The 4,971-nt window shown below is 46.8% G+C and overlaps 1 long non-coding RNA gene across 1 annotated transcript; it reads left to right on the top strand.

Annotated features, from left to right (window-relative positions):
• Positions 1 to 275: 275 nt before the first annotated feature.
• LOC103679966 lies at positions 276 to 3,779 on the top strand. Its single transcript, XR_573026.2, has 2 exons — positions 276 to 951; positions 3,586 to 3,779. It is a non-coding gene; the product is annotated as an uncharacterized LOC103679966 (long non-coding RNA).
• The last annotated feature ends 1,192 nt before the right edge of the window (positions 3,780 to 4,971 follow it).

The raw sequence follows: 4,971 nt of genomic DNA, 5'->3' as shown, positions 1-4,971 counted from the left end.
CCACAGGTTGGAATCGGAGGACCGAACCTCTCCTCTGAGTTCACTTGTTTATATAGTTTTTGCCTTAGAATCACAGAACTGTTTTTCATATCCCAAAAGTAAAGTTAAACCAAAAGAGAGAAAAAAAGCAAACCTGAAACAGACTACGAATAGAAAGAGCAAACCTAATCATATATCAAATCAATAACATTACCAAACACACTTAAGTAGCTTTGAGTCCAGTACCCATTAACAGAGCATTTTCTTTTCCTTTTTTTTTTTTTTTTAAAGATTTTACTTATTTGAGAGAGGGCGTGCCTTTGCGCACAGGAACGGTGGGGGAAGGGCAGAGGGGAGAGGGAGAAGCGCAAGGAGCCTGATTCCAGCTCGATCCCAGGACCCTGGGATCATGACCTGAGTCCAAGGCAGACGCCTAACCCACTGAGCCACCCAGGCGCCCCAACAGAGCATTTTCTGAGGCCAGGAAGAACTGCCCCCCAAACCCTGAACTTTGCTAAGCTTGTAGAAGTGGTTCGATGGCGTATTTCTAGAATAATTGTGCGTGTGTGTTGCAGGGTACATGTACTTTCTTGTAACTTTAAATAAGAGTGTTATTTGCCTGAGCTCTCTGGGACTGCTTATAGCAAAGCAAACATCTTAATAATTACACACTTAGCAAATAACCTCTCAGCACTTGGGATTGAGTCGGGCAAAAAGCCAGCCTCCACCCCGACCGCCGAGGAGGCTGTGGGTCACTGAGTGGACAGCGCCCCCTGCAGGACAGTGTTTGCCACGAGCCCGCCTTCCGCCTGCAGCTCCTGTCCATTGCAGTTTTTCCAACACCAAAACTTGGGCCCTCCTCCTTCCACTGGGTTTCGTGGGAGGAGATATCTGCCTTCATAGAGTCTATGTTTCCCGCGATTCAGTCATGGACCAGTGGAAAGGGCAGTGTTCACAGTCGGAGAGAACGAGGTTAGTACAGCACAGACCGATGTCTTCACCCTGGAGATGATGAAAAAAGGTAGCTCACCAGACGGTGATGAGAATGAAGAGGCTGTCCCAACGTGGCTTGGGTTATAAAATCAAGGGGACAGAGCGTGGGGGATGAAGGGCATGACAATCTGGAGCAGCCAGTTGGAGCAGGGCGGCAGCTCTTCCTTGGGCGTCGCGGTTAATCCAGTAATGGCTGTGCTGATCAGACAAGGCGCTTCTAATCCGCACGTGCGGGGGAGGAGGGCAGACAGCCAGGGCAGGGTAGTCCGTGGCTTTTGGGTCAGTGGGGGACCAGGCAGGGCCATGCGGGTGTCCGAGTCTGCCTGACTCCAGCCCTTGTGTTCATTCCCCTGTGGGTTGCTGGTTAGCAAGAGGGGCCAGCTCTGCAGGAACTTCCAGCCGGGGTAGGCGGAAGGGAGGGCTTCCTCCGCTCCTGATCCTTCTCTGCCTTTTCTTCCCCAGATCCCAGCTTGCAGTCAGGGGAGGGGGACTGGAGTGGCCACCCGGGGTGACTGGCAGCCTCCCAGCCACCTACCAGGGACTCCCCATGTCCATCTCCCCTGCCTGAAGCCCGCAGTGATGTCCTTAAGCAGTTAGAGGACGGAGTGGCTCTGGGAGCGGGGGCGGGGCTGACATGCAGTGTGTTCGCAGTTCACGTCTGGGTGGCCGAAGCCTTATGTTAGCTGGGCCGCTTGGCACCTAGCTACCAAAGCCCGCAATGAATGACCTTTGACGCTCAGAACCGGGAGGGGGCCGGGGGAGGGAGTGAGGCGTGCATGTGAAATGTTATCTGCTCGGTTCTCCCCTTTACATACTGCTTAGCCAGTTACTGCACTAAGCACTTCACAGGTATAATGCGGACAAGAGTTTTGAATTTATTATTATGATTTGTTTTCTCTTGCCTGCCCTTGGATGTGACCTCCCTGCCAAAGGCCTTTTTTTTTTTTTTTTTTTTTTTTGCGCCTTGATCTTGGGGCTGGAATGCGAAGCTTTTACTCCAGCTCAGAGCTGAGAGCCGGCAAGGTTGAAAACGGGAAGGATTTTGCAAACTTGTTTAGTTCCCAGGCCCAGTAGACAAGGTGCGATGCATTCAGACTAAGGGTACACAAACTGCTGGGGTACACAGAGTCTTTTCAGGAGTGGGGGCTTGGGAAACCAGAAAAATAGGTTTTACGGCTTTATTGACTAATACATGGAATCTGGGGGGGGGAAGCCCTTTTAAAGGTTTTATTTATTAAAAAAAAGAAAAAGTATATTTTATTTATTTGAGAGAGAGGGAGAGAGCACAAGCAGGGGGAAGAGCAGAGGCAGAGGGAGAAGAGGCCCCCAATGAGCAGGGAGCCCAGTGTGGGGCTGGATCCCAGGACCCTGAGATCATGACCTGAGCCGAAGGCAGACCCTTCACCGACTGAGCCACCCAGGTGTCCCAGCTTAACCTTTTCAATCTCTCCTTTTTTCCTTTTTTTTTTTTTTTTTTTTTTTTTTTGGTAATTGAAGTATAATTGACCTATAACATTATATTAGTTTCAGGTGCACAGCATAATGATTTGATATTTGCTTATATTACGAAATGATCGGCACAATAAATCTAGGTGATGGCTGACACCATACAGATAGTTAACGAACTTATTTTTCTTGGTGATGAGAGCTTTTGAGATCTGCCGTCTTATTCACCTCTCCTTTTGTCTAGAAATGCATTGCTCTTGAGGGAATTCCCTAGAAGCAAAGCAAAGATCACAGGTAGGAAACACACATCCCTGGGAGGCAGCTCCTGTGTTCTCGGCACTGGGGGACACAAGCCCCTAAACGGCAGGACAGTGGAGATTAGTGACGCCGAGCGTGGTGCATGGTCTCTGGGAATACCAACCTTTTCAGGACACATTGGCCCAAACTGACAGATGATATTTCCATATTTCTTTTTCTTTAAGTTTCTTTCTTTTTTTTTTTTTTTAAAGATTATTTATTTATTTATTTGAGAGAGAGAAACAGCCAGCGAGAGGGGGAACACAAGCAGGGGGAGTGGGAGAGGAAGAAGCGGGCTCCCAGCGGAAGAGCCTGATGTGGGGCTCGATCCCAGAACGCCGGGATCACGCCCTGAGCCGAAGGCAGACGCTCAACGACTGAGCCACCCAGGTGCCCCTAAGTTTATTTCTTTAAGTAATCTCTATACCCGCACCTGGGGCTCAAACTCACAACCCCGAGGTCAAGAATCGCATGGGCTTGCAACGGAGCCCACCAAGCACCCCGGTATTTCCATATTTCTTTCAGATTCTTCGTGTTGTTCCGGAATGGAGTCTATCCTGTTTTATCAAATTGTAGAAACTATTCTGATGACAGTTTTCATCTTAGAAAATGTTTAATGATTTCTATTATAAAAAAGGATTGTTAGCACTGGATCAATTCGTTTTCAGCAGTATATACCTCAGTTAAAGCTGCTTTTTGTGTTTAAGAATTATTCATCAAAATGTGTATTTCTGTTGTTTTGGTCCGTCGTGTACTCATTCTATTTGTATTAGTAATTCAATTCAGAAGGCTTGTTTAACACAGGATTCACAGTTGGTAGGGAATAAAGTATACTTCAAATTTTCAGTTTATATACATTTTTTGTTCTAGCTACATATGATGACGTGGTCGATAAAAGACTTTAAAGCCTAAAAATACATCCCATGATATGGGCGAAGATGTACAGAGGATGTGGAATGGAAACATGAATTTATGGAGAAAAAGGGAAAAATGTAAAATCTTCAAATGTTGAAGGAGAGCTTGTTCGTAAATTTTAAAACCTGAAGATAGTGGGTAAGAAAGTGTTTCGATATTTATTTGTTTATTTAAAAAAAAATTTTAAGAGAGAGAGAGAGTGGGGAAGGGAGGGGCAGAGGGAGAGGGAGAGAGAAAATCTTAAGCAGGCTCCACACCCAGCAGAGGGCCTGACTCAGGGCTCGATTTTGCAACCCTGAGGTCATGACCTGAGCCAAAACCAAGAGTCGAACACTTAACCAATTGAGCCACCTAGGTGTCCCATGATATTAGATTCCACTGGATACATTTTATTTATTTATTTATTTATTTATTTATTTATTTATTTATTTATTTTAAGATTTTATTTATTTATTCGACAGAGATAGAGACAGCCAACGAGAGAGGGAACACAAGCAGGGGGAGTGGGAGAGGAAGAAGCAGGCTCATAGCGGAGGAGGGGTCACACCGGGATCACGCCCTGAGCCGAAGGCAGACGCTTAACGACTGTAACACCCAGGCGCCCCATCCACTGGATACATTTAGGAGGTTGACATCAGCAGTTTTTTTTTTTTTTTAAGGTTTTATTTATTTGTCAGAGAGAAACAGAGAGAATAGCAGGCAGAGGGAGAAGCAGGCACCCCGCTGAGGAAGGAGCCCGATGTGGGACTTGATCCCAGGCCCCCAGGATCATGACCTGGACCGAAGGCAGATGCTTAACTGACTGAGCCACCCAGGCGTCCTGCCATCAGCAGTTTTTTTATGTTAAATATTAGTATTTACAAAGGTGGGAAATTCTATCCCTTGCAAAAAGTTATTTAGTGACAATTTTAGATGTCCTCTTAAAAAATGTGCAAGAGGGTACACACGGATTTTAGTGTTTATTTATTTATTTAAAATATTTTATAGGGGCGCCTGGGTGGCACAGCGGTTAAGCGTCTGCCTTCGGCTCAGGGCGTGATCCCGGCGTTATGGGATCGAGCCCCACATCAGGCTCCTCTGCTATGAGCCTGCTTCTTCCTCTCCCACTCCCCCTGCTTGTGTTCCCTCTCTCGCTGGCTGTCTCTATCTCTGTCGAATAAATAAATAAAATCTTTAAAAAGTATATATATATATTTTATCTATTTATATGAGAGAGAGAGAGCGTGAGCAAGCAGGGGGAGGGGCAGAGGGAGAGGGAGAAGCAGACTCCCCGCTGAGCAGGGAGCCTGACTTGGACTCGATCCGAGGGCCCCAGGATCAAGACCTGAGCCGAAGTCAGAT

The sequence above is a fragment of the Ursus maritimus genome, unplaced genomic scaffold (genome assembly GCF_017311325.1).
Source record: "Ursus maritimus isolate PB19 unplaced genomic scaffold, ASM1731132v1 scaffold_5, whole genome shotgun sequence".
Classification (NCBI taxonomy): Eukaryota; Metazoa; Chordata; class Mammalia; order Carnivora; family Ursidae; genus Ursus; species Ursus maritimus.
This window is presented reverse-complemented; position numbering and strand designations above follow the sequence as displayed.